Source organism: Equus przewalskii, chromosome 2 (genome assembly GCF_037783145.1).
Source record: "Equus przewalskii isolate Varuska chromosome 2, EquPr2, whole genome shotgun sequence".
Taxonomy (NCBI): domain Eukaryota; kingdom Metazoa; phylum Chordata; class Mammalia; order Perissodactyla; family Equidae; genus Equus; species Equus przewalskii.
The window spans coordinates 33,083,885-33,104,727 of NC_091832.1; the positions used below are offsets into that span (position 1 = coordinate 33,083,885).

Sequence of the window (20,843 nt, forward strand, 5' to 3'; positions counted from 1 at the left end):
CTAGTCGTCCAGTGTCTGATGACTTGAGGAAGATGACGAAACTACACAAAAGAGGAAGAAGGTGCTGAGAGGAAAGAGGAAAGAGAACCAAGAAAGCACACAGTCTTTTTAAGCTTTCCAGATTAGTTTCCCACTGAGCGTTAGTTTGGGAAAGTGACATTTAATACTTGACAAGTAGCCTTTTGATTTAAACTTTGAACTCTGCCTAAGTAATTCTCACTACATTTGAGGAAGATTGGGGACTGAGAAATTCCTCACTGTTTCTTCGCAAGCCTAAAGTCAGTCCTTGGCAGCCTTTGGTTTGGGTATATTTAAGTCTATACTTTTGCTTATTTTCTGTAATAATCACATATTTTATAATAAAAAACTATTTAAATCATTATCTGCAATGGTTACTCATTGGCTGCTCTTGTGGTTCTGGGCAGCAGTTATTATGAAATCATTGATTTGAAGCCACGTTTTACATAAAAGCTCTGTATATACTAATTAGGAATTAAGCATAGCGTAATAAACTCAGTGTTACCACTCTTAAATTGATAAATTTTAAGCAGAAGAAAAGGAACCAATGTTTTAGTTAGCCAGTTTTTGCCTCATTATTGTGGATTGATGTATAATTTCTTAGGCTTTTTGAAATAATGAAAACAGCTTGTGGATGGTGAATTTGATGACCTAAGGAGCCTGGCTCACGAGTTGGGAACTGCTTTGTTAGTCCAAAATTTGTACCAACTGGGACCTGGTGATTTGGCAAGCTGTTTCATATGGAATGTAGGAAAAAAACAGAGTTGGGATACTTCCTCCATAGATTCTAAAGAGAAATCTGTTTTCTTTATGTATTCTGGCTTAATCATTCAGTAGATGTTTGCTGATCACTGATAGTGTGTCCTAGGCTGAGCACTAAGGAATTAGAAATAAGACATAGTCTTTGCCCTCAAGAAGCTTACAGTCCTAGTGGAGGAGACAGATAGGTTAAGTGGGTTAAGTAAACAGGAATCACTAAGCACAGGGCCTGTGGGATCTCTGAGGAGGGCCATTTAACCCAGGGGGGTTGGTGGGAGAGGATTGGGAGGAATGAGAGGAAAGGCTTGCTAGGGAAGGGCACAGCTCTAAACTGAATCTGGAAGGATGTATGAGCCATATGAAGACAGTGGTAGGAGAAAGAGTATTCTAGCAAGGAATCAGCACATTACAGAGACTCAGGACAGTGAAAAATGACTTGTTCATTATTACTACAGCAACAGTCTGGAGGGGAGAAGTGGACAGATAATCAGAGGCCACAGGAAGGGTCTTATAAGCCATGCTAAAGAGCTTGGATTCCTCCCAAATGACGGTGGGGAGCTATCGAAGCTGTAGGCTGGGGAATGTTAGAGCCAAGTCGTGTTTTAGAAGGACCCTCTGGAAGGCTGTAGGAGGGAGGATTGGGTTATCTATTTGTAGTAAATATAAGTCCAAGATTGATGTCTGAGTTATAATTTTTACTGGATTTTTATAATTGGTTGTATATACTTAAGGATGACTTTGTTTACTTTTTTATCTGCAATTTTCCCAATTTATGAAACATGCATAGATATTTTTATGCAAGAAAACTTGGAGCTAGGTAAATTTCTATGTTTGTTACCCAACCTGCTTTTAAGGATCACTTGGACTTTATATGTTTTAAAAAACATATAATTCTGAAGTTCACCCTTTGTTAACAGTTAGTGCATGGTTAGTTGCAGATTCATAGTAGATAGTTTATAAGTTTTTAAGTGCATAAGGCATAGTGTCTTGGTCCTCAAATAATGGCACACTTAATAGTGAAAGTACCTGCCTGCTAATAGTTAGAGCATCTTTAGTCATAGTGCTAAGGGGATATATAGATATACAATCTATATATCCATATCTCCTATTTAGTTCAGCTAGGAATTTGAAGTATTGGGTTAATTTGCTTTCAAAATGAAAAGGAAGGTTATTTAGGTGTAATGCCTAGGTGAGCCACTGGATATAAAATAGAAAGCGATTAGAGGGTGTTTTGCAGTTCAGTCTTTCATTGGAAATCACAGCTTTGAGAAATATATTTGGAGGGGCTTCTTCTTATGACAGAAGGATTCTTAAAGATGGAACACTTGGTTCTGAGAAGTGAAACTGAGTTGAAAATACTCAAAACCAGAACAAGAGAAGGTAATTCTGTTGAGTTTCAGGTGGTTTGGCCTCTCTGGCTCTCTCAAAAAAGATTAGGAATTCATACTTTCTCCTTTTTGTTTTCAGTTCCTTTCTTTGTGCTTTGAATAGTTAACAGTGTTGTGATTTTTTTTTTTAATGCCTGTATTTGTTTTTCTTATTGTAAGCTCCTTCTCTTGTGTCTGAGCATGTATCACATTGGTAGTCTATGGAGAGACCTGGGTTATTGCAATCAGAGGCACATTCCTAGTGGCAAGAATGGGTTTTGAATGTTCTTTTAGGCACTTACATTAGTTCTGCTTTGAGAAAAGAGATTGTTTACTGTGCTTTAGGAATTGCTAGCTAAATCTGACGTTTCTTAACCCTTAACTAAGAAAAATGGGGTTTGCTGACAATAGGTTGTTTTACAGGCCTGTGAAACCCAACAGCATGTTCAGCAGTGTAAACAATGGCAGCTGTCTTTTGCTGGCTTCTCTGTTGTTCGAAGTGTAATGAAACTGCTTCTCACAAATGGCTTCACCTGCTGACTCATCTTCCAGCCCCTAAACAGCCGTAGTATCCAGCATTATTTAATGCTGGGATTGAGAATAAAAAGAACCAGTCTTAGAATGTGAGGGTTGGAAAGGTTCATGGAAATCCTTTATTCAGCCCCTTCTCTGAGGGCCTCAGCTGTCAAAAAGAAATGTCACCGTGGCACATATCATAGTTGAGAGTTAGAAGAATTAGTGATACTGCTATTCAGAGTGCCATTAGAATCTTCTGAACGAACGAGGACTTTTTTCTGTCTAGAAATCCTTGAGATGTACTTTTTAGCTTTCCTTCAAAAATAACACATTATTCTAAAAGTGGCTGTAAGTGACTGGTACAGGGGCAGCATACATTTAATACCTGCTGTATACTGCAGGAGGACTGTGGGAAGAAATAGAAGGAAAGAGTGGTGTTGTCCCTGAAATTTTTCCAGTCTAATTAGAAAACAGATATGGGAAAGGAGCGGAAAACATTTAGGAGTCACCGTATTAATGAGTGTGTAATCTGATTCACCTGAGACTGACATTGTGAAGAAGGCTTATATAAATTTATGTGAGCTCTTAGAGCAGTGGTTTAGATTTTTGATGCAAAAAAGTCTCTCGCTGAAATGAAAACTCCCCATAGATTTTAATTCTGTAGATAAGAAACTCCGCTCCAGGAAACTAATACATGTGTTCTAGAGACAACGCAGTTAAAACCGTTGAGTGAAAACGGCAGTTCTCAGATTGTTTGAATCTCAAGATTCCTTTATACTTTTAAAAATTATTGAGGACTTCAGAGAGCTTTTGTTATGTGGGCTGTATCTGTTGATATTTACAGTATTAAATATCAAAACAAAAAATTTAAAAATATTTATTTATTAAAAAATAACAATGAAACCCATTATATGTTAAGTTAAACAGTTTAAAAATGAAAAGTAACTGTTTTCCAAAACAAAAAATTAGTGAGAAGAGTGGCATTATTATGTATTTTTGCAAATCTTATTTTTAATTTTATTGAGGTCATAATGGTTTATAACACTGTGTAATTTCAGATGTACTTTGTTATTTATCAATTTCTGTATAGACTACATTGTGCTCACCCCCTGGTAGTTTCATTTTTATCTGTCACTGTATATATGTGCCCCTTTACCCCTTTTGCCCACCCCCAACTCCCTTCCTCTCTCGTAACCACTAATCTGTTCTCTTTATCCATGTGTGTGTTTGTCTTCCACATATGAGTGAAATCATGAGCTGTTTGTCTTTCTCAGTCTGGCTTATTTCGATTAACATACCCTCCAGGTCCACCCATGTTGCTGCAAATGGGATGACTTGTCATTTTATGGCTGGGAGCATTCCATTGTATATATACACCACATTTTCTTTATCCACTCATCAGTTGATGGGCACTTGGGTTGCTTCCAGTCTTGGCTATTGTGAACAATGCTGTAATGAATATAGGGGTGCATAAGTCTCTTTGAATTGTTGCTATCAAGTTTTTTGGATAGATACTCAGTAGTGGGGTAGCTGGATCGTATAGTACTTCTATTTTTAATTTTTTGAGAAATCTCCATACTGTTTCCCATAGTGGCTGCATAGTTTGCATTCCCACCAGCACTGTCTGGCTTAGGAGAAGATAACTAGATTCTTAGATCTGCTTTTGCATTCATTCTCCTGCACATTGTTGTGTTTGAAGAAAATCTGGTTTCACTCACATATGTGGTAGGGAAAGGGCAGAGTATTTTACTGTCTTTCTCAGATAATTATGGATATTCTTTCTTACTAGAGCAAAACTTGACAGTTGGTAGTTTCTGAAAGGTTAGTTTCAATTTGGAACTTGAAATCACGTCCATGAACTTTTCATGCACTTAAGTCTATTGGTCTCTATTGCACTTTTTTTTTCATTGAGGTATTATTGACTTAGATTACTTTCAGATATACAACATAATGATTCCGTATTTGTATATACTGTGAAATGATCACCGCAATAAGTCTAGTTAACATTTGTCACCATACATAGTTACAGAGTTTTTTTGGGGGCTGGCCCCGTGGCCAAGTGGTTAAGTTTGTGCACTCTGCTTTGGTTGCCCAGGGTTTCTCCTGTTTCGATCCTGGGCGCAGACCTAGCACTGCTCATCAAGTGATGCTGAGGCGGCATCCCACATAGCAGAGCCATGAAGGACCTGCAACTAGGATATGTAACTATGCACTGGGGGCCTTTGGGAAGAAGAAGAAAAAGAAGATTGGCAACAGATGTTAGCTCAGGTGCCAATCTTTAAGAAGAAAATTTTTTTCTCTTGAGGAGAACTTTTAAGATCTACTTGTTTAGTAACTTTAAAATATGCAGTACAGTGTTTTTAACTATAGTCACCATGCTGTACATTACATCTCATGACTTTTTTTTTTTTTTAAGATTTTTTTTTTTTTCCTTTTTCTCCCCCAAAGCCCCCCGGTACATAGTTGTGCATTCTTCGTTGTGGGTTCTTCTAGTTGTGGCATGTGGGACGCCGCCTCAGCGTGGTCCGATGAGCAGTGCCATGTCCGCGCCCAGGATTCGAACCAACGAAACACTGGGCCGCCTGCAGCGGAGCGCGTGAACTTAACCACTCGGCCACGGGGCCAGCCCCATGACTTTTTTTTTTTTTGAGGAAGATTAGCCCTAAGCTAACATCTGCCACCAATCCTCCTCTTTTTGCTGAGGAAGACTGGCCCTGAGCTAACGTTCATGCCCATCTTCCTCTGCTTTATACATGGGACACCTACCACAGCATGGCTTGCCAAGCGATGCCATGTCTGCACTGGGGATCTGAACTGGCGAACCCCAGGCCGCCGAAGCGGAACGTGCACACTTAACCACTGCGCCACTGGGCCGGCCCCTCATGACTTAATAATAACTAGAAGTTTGTACCTTTTGACCCGTTTCACCCACTCCCCATGTATTGTACTTTGAATGGATCTTTTTTTTGTTTTTGAGGAAGATTAGCTCTGAACTAACTACTGCCAGTTCTCCTCTTTTTTTGCGGAGGAAGCCTGGCTCTGAGCTAACATCCGTGCCCATCTTCCTCTACTTTATATATGGGACGCCTACCACAGCATGGTGTGCCAATTGGTGCCATGTCCAAACCAGTGAACCCTGGGCCGCCGAGAAGCAGAACGTGCGAACTTCACCGGTACACCACCAGGCCGGCCCCAGAATGGATCTTTTACCATTTTACCATGATTTTATAACATCATGTGTTGGTCATTTGGAAAATAATGGTTCACTAAATTATGCAGTTATTCAAATATTGATATATTTTATTATACAGTATTATAAAATCATATTAGTTAATATCACTACTGATTTCATAAGAAAAGTCTTTTGGGAAGCTCTTAAGTGCATGGTGGTAGATAACTGGCTCAACTGTGATTTGTGAAGGCTGGAAGGGTAAATGAAGTTGCATTAGATCCAGTCTTTAGGGGCTGGCCCTGTGGCCAAGTAATTAAGTTTGTGCGCTCCGTTTTGGCGGCCCAGGGTTTCGCCAGTTCAGATCCTGGGCGTGAACAGGCACCACTCATCAGGCCACGCTGAGGCAGCGTCCCACATGCCACAACTAGAAGGACCCACAACTAAAAATATACAACTATGTACTGGGGGCTTTGGGGAGAAAAAGGAAAAACAAAAATCTAAAAAAAAAGAAATCAGTCTTTGGATTGGAGGGAAATGGATTTCATTTTCATCAAGAAGCTCCATGTTGAAGGCCCTGAAAAGGGGGCATTTTATTGTCCTGGTTCCTTTGCCTACACTTAGCAGGTTTGACTATTCCATCTAAGGGGTTCAGAACCAGAAATAGTTGGTCTTTTCAAATAGCTTTGTTAATCCAAAGGCGTTTCTGTGATGGACTGTGTAGGTGTGCTTTGGACTGTGGTTGCTCTTTGTGAGGGCTTGGTTCCTTGTCAGTTATGGATCTGGGAATGTTTAGAACCTCTTCCAAACCGTTTTCTTTTAAATTAATTAATTTTTTTGAAGAAGATTAGCCCTGAGCTAACATCTGCTGCCAGTCCTCCTCTTTTTGCAGAGAAAGACTGGCCCTGAGCTAATATCTGTGCCCATCTTCCTCTACTTTATATGTGGGGCGCCTATCACAGCATGGCTTACCAAGCAGTGCCATGTCCGTACCCAGGATCCAAACTGGTGAACCCTGGGCCGCCAAAGCAGAAATGTGGACTTAACCACTGCACCACTGGGCTGGGCCCCAAACATTTTAAAGATTTTATTTTTACTTTTTCTCCCCAAAGCTCCCCGGTACATAGTTGTATATTCTAGTTGTGGGTCCTTCTAGTTGTGGCATGTGGGATGCTGCCTCATCATGGCTTGAGCACCGGTGCCATGTCTGCGCCCAGGATCCAAACCAGCGAAAAGAAACCCTGGGCTGTGAAACAGAGTGCGTGAACTTCACCACTCGGCCACGGGGCCGGCCCCTCTTCCAAACCTTTTAATCTCCCCATCTTCCAATCTAAATATGAACTTTAAAAATGTTCTGTTGGGGCTGGCCTGGTGGTGTGCTGGTTAAGTTCAGCTTCGGTGGACTGAGGTTTGCAGATTCGGATCCCAGGCATGGACCTATGCACCACTCATCAAGCCATGCTGTGGTAGTGTCATGTACAAAAAAAATAGACGATTGGCACAGATGTTAGCTCAGGGACAATCTTTCTCACCAAAAAAAAAAAAAAAAAAAAAAAAAAACTATTAAGAGTGCTGGATCCATTTTACCTCGTGCAATAGCTTTCAGTTCTTCCCCAGGCTCTGCTACTGCCTTTCTTTGTTTGAACTTCAGTGTGTTTTACTAAACCAATATCTTGGGTAAGACAGACACTTAAAATAAATAAATCTCTTTTTCCAAGTGGGATGGATGAGACAGTTTTTCCTAGGATTTTACTTCTTGTGCCCCTAGGTGACGTAAGAGAAACTAGACTGTTATATTACATTTTGTTAATATTCTAAGGCAGTGTTTCAGCATATAAACATGGATTACTGTGAAATCAGCCCTTTTTTAAAAAAAACACCATCTACTTTTACAGAGTTGTACTTTGAAAGTTGTTCAGATAAAATTCTGATTGTTGGCATGTCATCATGTATAATGGCAAACTTGTGAAACGTGCTAAATGCCTAGTAATAGGGTTTTGGGCAAATTATGGCCTGTAAATGCATTGAAGTACTATATAACCTTTAAAAATGTTGTAAAACATTTATTGACATAAAAAAAGTCCACATTTATTCTGTGCAAGCTAGTTAAAAATAGCATGTATGGTCAAACTTTATTTTTAAAAATATATAGAAAACGGTTATGCAACAGTGTTCGTAGTTTTCTCTCTGGGTGCTGGTGAGATTGGGTGATTTTCATCTTCTTTCTATGCTACGTGATTTTTTGGTTACATTAACCATGTATTACTTTTATAATCAGAAAATAAAGCTGTTTCTATTTTGTAAAATGAAACTAAGCGAAAATGTGACTCCCTGCAAGTTCCTCATTCAGCAAAGACAAAAAATACTTTAAGAGAGTGGAGAGGATTTAAAGTACATTTGTAGATTTTCAGCAGGGAATCAAGAGAGAGAAATGGCATTTTGGGGCGTTAACTATTAGTTAAGTAAAAACGTAACTGATTATGAATTGTATTCCCCAAGCATTCTGATTAAATTAATCTTTGTTTTACCCATAACATCAGTACTGGTGCCAGTCTCCCCAAATTTGTTTTCATGACACCAAGAGAAATGATTTATAGTACTTTACAATATGCGTCATTAAAAAAAGCCTTATTTTTAACGATGTGGTCAGTTAGTGTAGCATTTTTTATGATGCCTGTTAGTAGTTACAGAGTTTCCTTTTTAAAGTCCTTTGCCATCTTGTCCTTGCTGTCCTGGCTTTCATCTGGGGCTGCAGCAGGGCTGAGCCAAAAAATGGCTGCTGCTGCAGCATGGGCGGGCATAGTATGGGACTTGACTGCTGTGGTTCCTGTGACGATGTAGGAGGACAAGCCTGAGGAGTGTGCCCTAGGTCAGGATTCTCTTAAAGGTTGTTGCCACGAGGATTGGGCTTTTCTTGTGTAAGAGTTACGCTATTGCAGATTCTGCTCTCAGGAGGGAATGCCACTGTGTATTGAGATTTACAGCCTTAGCAGGGAAACCAGCCATTCTCTGCAGGGGTAAGAAATTTTAGCATGTACTCTGATTCGCTGAGCAGGATTGCTCCCTGCTCAGTTTTCAGAAAGCGGCAAGGCTTACCTGTCTGTATCATTTGATAACAGAGATGTCTCCAGAACAACAGTGGTTTTTCTGGCTTGGTGGGTGAATTTACTAAATGGGTAGGATTTCCCTCAGGGACGGAAAGGTTTGGCTTATAGTGGAGGATTAAAAACATCTGCCTGTGTGTGTAGCTTATGTGAAGAGTACTGTGCCACATCAGAAGTAAGCCTAATTTGTTAGGGTGAGAGATGGGGAGTAGTTTGAGTGGAGAATTGAAGTTGCTGCTCAGGCCACTCCCTAGTGTGAATGCACTGCCATTTGGAGGGGGCGTTAGTGTCTGAGTTTCTGTCCTGCCTGTGATTTGAGATGATCGTGATGTAGGAACAGTAGGATCTGCTGCTTAGCAACCAGTAAGATATGGTATATCTGGATGGGCAGTAACACACTGCTTCATTCATTTCTCTTTTAATATGATGAAGAGAAAAGGCTTTTCTGCTTAAAAAAAAAAAAGACTCCCTTTCCCAGAAAAGCCATTTGCGATTATTGTAAAAAAACACAGGAGAAAAGAAAAAAAACAATCACTTACAATTCCACCACCCATTGATAACTGTTGTTAGCATTTTGATATATTTCTTTGAAGGAATTTTTGTTTACATATATACATATTTATGTATACATGTGTTGGCGTAAACATACTTATGTACACATACTCATATTTGCATAGGTGCAAATCATGCTGTAAATAATTGTTTTTTATTTTAACATATTGATATATTCTCATGTCAGTAAATATTTTGAGGGCTTCTTTAATGGTTTTATAATATTTCTGTGTATGGCTATACCACATTATACTTAAAACACAGCCTTTATTACTGGATTATTTAACAATTTTGCTATTAAAGAAATGCTGAGGGGCTGGCCCTGTGGCCGAGTGGTTAAGTTCGTGCGCTCCGCTTCGGTGGCCCAGGGTTTCACCGGTTCGGATCCTGGGCGTGGACATGGCACCGCTCATCAAGCCATGCTGAGGAGGCATCTCACATGCCACAACTAGAAGGCCCACAACTAAATATATACAACTATGTACCGGGGGTCTTTGGGGAGGAAAAGTAAAATCTTAAAAAAAAAATGCTCAGACTAATATCTTTGCGTATAATGTTTTTTAATATGTCATATGCTTCCTTAATAAAGTAAAAACTACTGGATCAGCCGGTGTGAACATTAGTATCATAGATGCATATTGCTATACATACATACATAAAGATTCTATTTTTTCTTCTCCCCAAAGCCCCCCAGTACACAGCTGTATATTTTTAGTTGTGGGTCCTTCTAGTTGTGGCATGTGGGATGCCGCCTCAACATGGCCTGACGAGTGGTGCCATGTCCATGCCCAGGATCTGAACCGGCCAAACCCTGGCCTACTGAAGCGGAGTGCGCAAACCTAATCACTGAGCTATGGGGCCGGCCCCTTACCGGCATTAAATATTCTAGTTTTTCAATTTTGTTAATTTGATAGGTGAAAATCATATACAATTTTAATTTGCATTACTTTTATTACTTATAAGATGTAGTCCCCCCCATGTTTATTAGTTTTTATTTCCCATTTTGAAAATTATCTGTTTATATCCTAGACCCATGTATTTATTGACGTCTTAGTTTAGGTTCAAAACTTAGCAGAATACATGTATCATAAAGAATACAGATTCACAATTTTGTGCTATCTGTATAAACTTATACCTCTATATTACATATTTAAATATGAAAAGCCCTCTTCACTTCCAGTCCCATCACTAGAGGCTATCACAGCTGACAGTTGAGCATGTCCATTCTTACAGATCTTTTTGTATGCATTTACAAGTTGCTAGAGAGACAGAAAGGGGAAGACGGGTACGGAGGGAGAAGGAGAGAGATGGAGGTTTTCCGAGGATGGACTTTGGAGCTGGTCTCTGGTTTGTATCCTAACTACTGGAAATGTGAAGTGTGATCTTGGGGGATTTAGAGTTCCGTAGATCATAGTCCTGGCTCTCATGGTTTAGTGGCTGTGTACCTTGGGAAAGTGATGTAACGTTTTTGTGCCCCAGTGTCCTCATATGTAGAAAGGGGTAATTATAAACTCTGGTGCCTTAGGCTATTGTGAGGATTAAATGAGTCAATACATATAATATGCTTAAAATAGTACATGGCACTTTATAAGTTTATATAGTAATATAGTAATAGTTATTACTATTATTGTTATTATATGGTTTTCTTTTTTTTTTGGTGAGAAAGATTGGCCTTGAGCTAACATCCGTTGCCAGTCTTCCTCTTTTTGCTTGAGGAAGATTGTCCCTCAGCTAACATCTGTGTCAGTCTTCTTCTAGTTTGTATGTGGTACACTGCCACAGCACGGCTTGAGGAGCAGTGTGTAGGTCTGCACCTGGCATCCAAACTTGTGATCCCTGGGCTGCTGAGACAGAGTGCGCAAACTTAACCACTATGCCAGTGGGCCAGTCCCTATATGTATGATTTTAGAAAGAGTATAAGTAGGATTATACTGCACATGCTTACTGACTGCTTTTTCATGTAAATCTTTGTCATGTTGATACATATAATGTAGACTATTCTGTAGTCTAGTTTTAGCATCATTTATTTAACTCCTGCTATTGATGGATATTTGTATAGTTTCTAGGGTTCTTTTTTTTGGTATTAAAATCTGTAGTGCATATCCTTGTATATATGTGTGAGTATTTTAATAGGATAGAGTCCTATAGAATTGCTGGATTGAAGGGTATGTAAATAAAAAAAATAAAAATCTGGCAATTATTTTTTTAACATCCAAGAACTTTTCTTTTCCCTCCTTTTTGGTCTTTTTGGGGGGGGGGGTAGCAATTGTATCTTATTTTATGACTTGAATCCTTCCAGAGGTGCTAATTAGAAGTTTTTAAAAATCTTTTTCTGTTCCCTGCACCCTCTCCCTCTGTCAGCGTTGGTTCTGTTTTCATTTCGGTTCTTTACTTTCTTAGCGTCTGTCCCTTGGTAGTTTCCATTCATATTTATGAATGAGGGATGAGGTGAATCAGTGGAGTTGGTTGGCAGATGGATTCCTTGCAGTTGGGTAACAGGCCTGAATTGAATGTTGTCTTCAGGTTTTGTGGGTGGGGCATGACATCAAGGACACATTACTGTATTTGTGCCTTTATTTTCTCTTGGAATAATTTTTTAAAGGAAAGTATTGCTAATAGAAGTAGAAATCATTTCTGTTAAGATAAATCATGTTTGGGCCGGCTCTGTGGCTGAGTGGTTGAGTTTGCGCACTCCGCTGCGGCGGCCCAGGGTTCAGATCCTGGGCGCGGACATGGCACCGCTCGTCATACCGCGTTGAGGCGGTGTCCCACATCCCACAACTAGAAGGACCTGCAACTAGGATATACAACTGTGTACGGGGGGGTTTGGGGAGATAAAGCAGAAAAAAAAAAAAAAAGATTGGCAACAGTAAAAACAAGAAAAAAAGATAAATCATGTTAAGTTTGCAATATGATCAGCTTTTTATATATTTGCATACTATCTATGTTTTGTGGAATTTCTCATGCCCAGTTTTTCCAAATATATTTCACTTATGATTTTGGACCTGTATCATGTTCTCACAAATAGATATTGTAAAGTGGAAATGGTAAAATTTCTAAAAATAACCATCTCTCTTGGGAATTTACTAGCTTTAGAAGAACTGAGGTTTATTTTTGCATTATCATTATTGCGTTGATAGTAGTAATAGTTTCTGGACTTTCTTGTTCAAGTGAAAAACTCCTTGTGACTATGAATTTTCCTCATATTCAAGACACTGGATGACACCTGTCATCCTCATCTAATAGATTATTTTAATGTATTATTTTAAAGATAAAATCACCTTTCTGATTTGTGTATGTAACTGTTAAAACCTTATGTTTTCCTTTCATATACTTTCAGAATTTTGTGACACTGGCTAGGTTTTGACATAGAGACCTGCATGTAATCAGATTTTAGCTATAGTACTGAAAACCAAATAATTGAATCATTTCAGTAAGACCTTATCATTCAAACTTGAACATTTATATTTCTCTCAAGTGACATCACAATATATATTTATAATTTTGTTTCAGACGAATTAAATTTGATAAAATATGAGGCATAAAATACTTACTGGATACTTTAACAGATGTTGGTCAGGAATACTTAAAAGAAAGAGCACAACTTGAGAGCTGAATAAACCTAGGTTCTGGTTCTGTCACTTGTAATCATGTGATCTTTGGCAGGTCTCTTAATCTATTTTTTTTTGGTGAGGAAGATTGGGCCTGAGCTAACATCTGTTACCAATCTTCCTCTTCTTTTTTTTCTTCCCCAAAGCCCCAGTACATAGTTGTATATCCTAGTTGCAAGTCCTTCTAGTTCTTCTGTGTGAGACACCACCACGGCATGGCTTGATGAGCGGTGTGTTGGTCCATGCCCAGGATCTGAACCAGTGAACCCCAGGCTCCTGAAGCAGCGTGTGGGAACTTAACCAGTATGCCGCTGCGCTGGCCCTAATCTAATGTTTTTGAGCCCCCTTCTTTCCTTATCTGTAAGAGGGGGCTGATGATACCTCACAAGTTGTTCTCTAGATTAAATGAGATCCTCTCTACAAAATACCAATTGTACTATCTGGCACATAGTTGATACTCAAAAAATAATGCTATTATTAGTGTAGCCAATAGAAAACAAAAATCAGGGGCTGGCCTGGTGGCGCAGCAGTTAAGTTTGCGTGCTCTGCTTTGGCGGCCCAGTGTTCGCTAGTTCAGATCCTGTGTTCGGACCTACTCATTGCTTCTCAAGCTACACTGTGGCAGGTGTCCCACATATAAAGTAGAGGAAGATGGGCATGGATGTTAGCTCAGGGCGAATCTTCCTCAGCAAAAAGAGGAGGATTGGTGGCAGATGTTAGCTCAGGGCCGATCTTCCTAAAAAAAAATGTTAAAAAAAAAAAAAACCAAAAATCATTTTCTGAAGACTTAAACTATTTAACAGATTACAATGCTTATCAGTACTTGTTTAAGCTCCTTTAGTGTTCTCCTGTGTTGATAGCTGTACCCAAGATTTGCAGTTTGAGAATCCTATATTTCAAGGCACAGGAAATAAAAGGATTGTGAGAAAGAAGCCTGGTCCAATACAAATGCCCCTTGATAGATATTTTGAAAAGCTGCAACCCACTCTTTGTCTTCTAATGGTTTGTTTATTTTAACCTGTTTTATTTCATCAAAATTCGTGCCCTGAGACAAGATATTTTGCTTTATACTGATTAGGCCCAAATGAATCTCAGTTTCGTTTTAAAATTTGTCTATCAAGTATACCAAGTAACCCAGTATACCAAGGTGCTTTTGTTTCTTGAGTGTCTTATGCTATTTCATTTATAAAAATGATTGAAGCAGATACTATAATTATTGTGAGGAGGGGTATTATCTCCAAAAGATAGCTCATAGACATTTGGAGCTCTGGAATACCAGAACCATCTCTCAAACAAGAACTTGCTTCATTTTGTTGTTTAGTTGCTATCTTAAAAATATTTTCTATGTTTAGTAAATGTTTGGTATAATCAGTTTTATTTATTTTATGCTAAAAGAGCAATAGGTGTCTTATTGTACATTACAGAAATACATTAGTAAGTGACATTCCTTGTAGTTTCATTTCTCCTCCGTTAACCATTTGATATCTTTCTCTAGATTATTTTATATGCCTGTTTTAACTAAAATTGGGTCACAGGATATATGCTGTTTTATAGTGTTTTTTTCCCTTAATACCTTGGAATAGTTTTGTGTGTCAGTAATACATATCTCTCCAAATTTTTTGAAAGGACTAGACTTCCTTAGTATGAATGTCCCTTAACTTATTTTTTCTTATATTAATACGTATTAAAAATTTTGAGTATTATACACAATATGCTTCTTTGTTTTGGATGGGGGGAAGATTAGCCCTGAGCTAACATCTGCTGCCAATCCTTCTCTTTTTGCTGAGAAAGACTGGCCCTGAGCTCACATCTGTGCCCTACTTCCTCTACTTATATGTGGGATGCCTACCACAGCATGGCTTGCCAGGCGGTGCCATGTCTGCACCCAGGATCCCAACCAGTGAACCCCAGGCCGCTGAAGGGGAACATGGGAACTTAACTGCTGCACCACTGGGCTGGCCCCCACAGTATGTTTCTTTCACTTAGCAATTTAAGGTATTTTTCTGTCAGTACTTCATTCTTTTTAACTATTGCAGAATGTTAAATTTTATAGGCATTGCTTAGTTGTTTCTTTATTGAGTGACATTTGGGCTGTTTCCATGTTTTTTTTTTTAAAGATTTTTTTATTTTTCCTTTTTCTTTCCAAAGTCCTCCGGTACATAGTTTTTTATTTTTAGTTGTGGGTCCTTCTAGTTGTGGCATGTGGACGCCTCAGCATGGCTTGATGAGTGGTGCCATGTTCATGCCCAGGATCTGAACCAGGAAACCCTGGGCTGCTGAAGCGGAGTGCGAGAACTCAACCACTCAGCCACAGGGCCGGTCTCTCATGTTTTTTTTAATTGACATCATAATAGTTTATAACATTGTGAAATTTTAGTGTACATTATTATTTGTCAGTCACCATGTAAGTGCCCCCCTTCATCCCATGTGCCCACCCCCCAAACCCCTTCCCCTTGGTAACCACTAAATTGTTCTCTTTGTCTGTGTGTTTGATCATCTTCCACATATGAGTGAAATCATACTGTGTTTGTCTTTCTCAGTCTGGCTTATTTTGCTTAATGTAATACCCTCTGGGTCCATCCATGTTGTTGCAAATGGGACAATTTTGTCTTTTTTTATGGCTGAGTAGTATTCCATTGTGTCTGTATACACCACATCTTCTTTATCTACTCATCAGTTGATGGGCACTTGGGTTGCTTCCATGTCTTGGCTATTGTGAATAATGCTGCAGTGAACATAGAGGTGCATAAATCTCTTTGAATTGTTACTTTCAGGTTATTTGTTTATCCCCCCGGTAGTGGGATAGCTGGGTCATATGGTATTTCTGTTTTTAATTTTTTGAGGAATCTCCATACTGTTTTCCCTAGTGGGTGCACCACTTTGCATTCCCACCAGCGGTGTATGAAGATCCTCTTTTCTCCACACCCTCTCCAACATTTGTTATTTTTTATTTTGGTGATTATAGCCATTCTAATGGGTGTAAGGTGATATCTAAGTGAATTGCATTTCCCTGATAATTAGTGATGTTTAACAGTTTTTCATGTGCCTATTGGCCTTCTGTATATCTTTGGAAAAATATCTGTTCATGACCTCTGGCCATGTTTGTTTTTTTGTTGTTCAGTTGTGTGAGTTCTTTACATATTATGGTGATTGATCCCTTGTTGGATATATGATTTGCAAATATTTTCTCCCAGTTGGTGGGTTGTCTTTTCGTTTTGATCCTGGTTTCCCTTGCCTTGTGGAAGCTCTTTCACCTGATGAAGTCCTGCTTGTTTATTTTTTCTTCTGTTTCCCTGTTTCCAAGTTTTAAAAAAATGGTTCAACAAGTATTCTTGAGTCCATGTCTCTGTTCAGAATTAATTTCCAGAAGTGAAACTTCTGAGTCCAAACCCAGAATATTTTGAACTTTAATTGATTTTGCTAACTTACTCTCTAAAAAGTTATTCCAGTTTACAGGGCAGAAACTGCTATTTCTTTGGATGCCTAATAATTTAAATCTTTGCTAACAGCATGGGTAAAACGTTTTCATTTTCCTTTTTTTAATTCTTTGAAGTTTAGTTTCTAACTTAGTAATTTTGTTTTCTCAATATCTATTCTCAATTCATTACCTCTTTGAAGTTTTAATTTTAGCTATATGCTTGTTAGTAGATTACTCCTTTTTGTAATGAGTTGCATTTTTTTTTTTTGAGAAAGATTAGCCTGAGCTAACATCTACTGCCAATCCTCCTCTTTTTGCTGAAGAAGATTGGCCCTGAGCTAACATCTGTACCCATCTTCCTCTACTTTGTATGTGGGACGCCTGCCACAGCCTGGCTTGACAAGCAATGCTTAGGTCCGCACCTGTTATCTGAACCGGCAGACCCTGGGCTGCTGAAGCGAAACGTGGGAACTTAACCACTGTCACCAGGCTGGCCCAGAAACAGTTTTTAAAGGTCTCAGACCTTCTCTCTTAACCATCAAAAAGGTAATCTCCTACCTGCCTCTTTACTATCCCTACGGAATATACTGGAGTTGTCAACTGACTGATTCCCTGTCTGGTGAACAGAACTTTTTTCAGAAATGCGATATGCATAGAGTAATTCATAGTCCCTATTTTGATCTAATTTTCTTTTAATATCTGAGTTATAGCTCTTCTGTTTCTAACCCGTTTCTGACCTTTGGACTCATCTGTCTGGCTCCTATCTCTACAGGCCACGCTTTCAACTCATGCTGCCAGGAGACTCTCCTGGATTTTCCTGGACTCTCTTGGGCTGTCTTGGTAGATATGCTGCCCTAGGCAAGTGCCAGGGACTTAGGGACTTAATCCTGACCGTTGATGGCCATTCAACTGTATAGCAAGAAATGTTTCACCAGTGGTATCCGATATGGCTGGTTAAGATTAGTGGGGGATAAAAACACATTGTTTAGAAAGAATTATCAATAGATTTAAAGTCACTAAATCTTTTTTTCTAATGTTACAATATATAATTTTTTGGAGGGAAGGGGAGAACAAAATAATCAGAAAACACCTTCACATTAATCATTCTTTTCATATACTTCAAATTTGTACTTAAGGCCTTTCTCCTCCTGGACATCAGAAAGAACACCTGGATATTCTGGGAGAAGTTTTTCTCCAAATCAGTTTCTGGAAAAAATGTGTCACTTTCAAATTCCTGCATGCTACTTGTCACAAATAGTCTAAGATGGCCTGGCTTGTTCCTTGCTTCCTTATAAACAGAACTGCCTCCCACTATCCAAACCATGTCCATTTTATTTGTTAATTCTGGTTGTGCAGTAAGTGTTAGGGCATCATCCAAACTTTTGGGAAGAAAATGAGCTCCTTGTGGACGTTACTTGAGTTCTCTACTGAGAACTAAATTATTTCTGTCCTTTAAAGGTCGAATCTTTTCAGGAATGGAGAACGGGGTCTTCCTACCCATAATCACCAAATTCTGTTTACCTTCTAATGAAGAGGTTGTGGTCATTCTTTGGAACTACGAATTCAACTACTTGAATTCGTTCCTGAGTGTGGGCCGAGGCAGGTCGCCCTTCTTGCCCATGCCCATATTCTGGGACACGACGACAACTTAGTTTAGCGGACAAACCATGACAGTGGCAGCAAACATTTCCAAGCTCACTCGAAACACTCCTTAACTAACTTTTAATCAGTTCCTTCTAATCTATTGGTTATTTCCATTTTCTTCTATTATGAATGATGCTGCACTAAACATTCTTTATACAAATACTTTTTGAATTTGAATAGGTGTTTCTGGGGATAAATTATAGAAGTAGATTAAAAGATGAAGAGAAATATGTTAAAAATAGACCAAGGTTATGAACATTAAATGTTAGCTATTGTGTGGGTTTTAAATGGTTTGGTTCGTGGTTCCATTTAGAATTTTTCTTCTGTCTTACCTTTTACTTTATATTATTTTGCTTTATTAAACATGTTCTAATTAGCCACTTTAAATCCTTTTCATAACAAAGGGGGAGAAATAAATAGAATGCCATTAGTTATAAAATGAAGCCAGCATTTTTTTCTTAAACCACAATTTTCCTATTTGGCTAAGGAAATAATATATTTAAATATTGAATTATATAGCTAACTTAGTCTTTTTTTCCCTTTCTTGTTGGCTGAATAAGTTTTTCATGTTTCCTGTTTTCAGCAAACTTAATCAATTTAAAATTTTATTGCAAAAGAAGGGAGCCTTTTAAAAATATATGTAGATGGAGCTACTGATAAGAAAAGCTTTGAGTATATTTCAGGTGGTAGCTAGTGAATGCCTGACTTCACTCCTAAATTGAATAGAATTTAGTCCTTTGGAATAGAGTATGCAAATTTAGTAAGATTCATACTTGTTGAAATGGAGCTCATTGGAAAGAATCTGGTTGACTGACTTTGTGCCTCATGTGTACTGATTGTCTTAGTTCCTAACAAGTGTCTGATGCACAAATATAGGTGGAATTAAAGGATTTTGGAATTATTAGGGCAGACTACCAGATGTGAGTCATGCATTTCCCTGATCTTCTGTTAATAACTGTGAACTCCTTGAGGGCAAAACTTATCTTCTTTATCTATGATGACAATTAGCAAATCACTGATGATATGGTAATTTTCTTTAAAGTGTGTCTTTATTCCTGACATTTGTTGTTGTTGTGTACTGATAGTAAATATTGGAAATATTCATAGGAAAGTAATCTAGAGTCTGCATATTGCATTGTCTTAAAAGTTTATGTCATTACGTCGTAGCTTTTAAAGATAAATATTGTTTCGAAACCTTGTATTTACTGTAAGAAATTTAGACAACACAGGAACATACAAAATAGAAAGTGCACTGTAGCATCTTGGTAAGCGTAATCTTAATCTTTTTTTTCTTTTGGTATTAAAAAAAAGAAACCAAACTTACAACTGTGCATACAGAAAGGAATGTTTTTTCTTAAGTAGAAATGGGATTGTACTATTCAAACACACGCTGTTTTGCAGCTGTCCTTTTTCCTTGTGTGTCATAGACATCCTTCTATAACCTTATACAGAAAAAGCAGCAATTTGGTACGCGGTTAAGATCCCTGCTGTCAAAGTGGACTGTTGGGGATGAGTCTCACCTTTCCACTTACATAGTGTCATCTTGGGCAGACTACTTTGCTGCTTTGTACTTTGATTTTCTCTTGGAAAATGGGAATAATTGTTCCTAGGACTATTTGAGAGTCAATGTTAACAGGTAAAGTGCACATTTGGCACATAATATTTACCTTAATCATTGTAAGCAGTAATGATTATAATACAGCTATTCCTCATTTAAAAAAATGTGTATTCTATAATACGGAATAACACATCTACTAAACCATTCTCAAATTGATGGGCAGGTGATTGTACTTTAAAGTACCTTATTTTTACCCTGGATGATTTTAAAGTGTTGTTTGGTTTTTGTTTTAGTGATGCTAACTTTTTTCCTTAGTTCTTTAGCTGAAGAGCTTAAGTGAAGCATCAAAAGTTTCATAAAACAAGGAAGTAATTAACCATCTTTCAGGCCTAACCCTGAATATGGCTGCTTTTCTCAGATCCTATTTTGTGCAGTTTGTAAATTTTTCTCATTTTCAAATGGTAGTCTTCATGTCATCCATTGCTAAAAACTACTGTCTGTTATTTTTATCTTTTTATAACCTGCTGCATAAATAATTCTGCCTAGACTATCAGGACCTTGAATTTTAGTGAAAGGAAGAACATTTTATTGTTTCTCCTCTGCTGTTATTTTAGTTTGTTTCCATATTTGCAATTGGAAAATCAGTTTGATAACTATTTTGTCGTTGTGTTTGTTACCCATAGATGTCTAGAGAACATTATACTTTCCTCACAGAGACACATTGTGATACACTTCTGAGAGAAGCCAGTCTAAAACAGATTGAGAGAGTGTGTTTTAACAGTGTGAGAAACATTACATTTAGTCATTGAACAAAGTTAGTTAACATTTTCATTAGACTTGAGAGATCCAAGTAAATAATCTTTTGCTTTTTTAAATTGAAGAAAATGCTACCCTTAATTAGCATAAGTTTAAGAATGTGGTAAGACTAGGATAGTACTCAGTTTTGGCTGCTTAATGGAATTGGTTTTGCAATTAAAAAAATATACAGACATCTTCTGAATCAGATTTCAGAGTTAGGATTTCAGATGTGCAACTAAAGTTGAGACTCCTGGCCTAGAAAACTGGCATAGTCAATTGTGAGTTAATTAGGTCATGCATCTTATATAAGGGACGTTAAATTAGTGTGT

The 20,843-nt window shown here is 38.2% G+C and overlaps 1 protein-coding gene and 1 pseudogene across 37 annotated transcripts in view; one reads left to right on the top strand and one right to left on the bottom strand.

The window, feature by feature from the left end:
- EIF4G3 (eukaryotic translation initiation factor 4 gamma 3) overlaps window positions 1–20,843 on the top strand; it is a 319,678-nt gene that overhangs the window by 17,165 nt on the left and 281,670 nt on the right. The gene's annotated exons all lie outside the window — the stretch shown is intronic.
- Window positions 17,594–18,183, bottom strand: LOC103561692 (dihydrofolate reductase pseudogene; annotated as a pseudogene).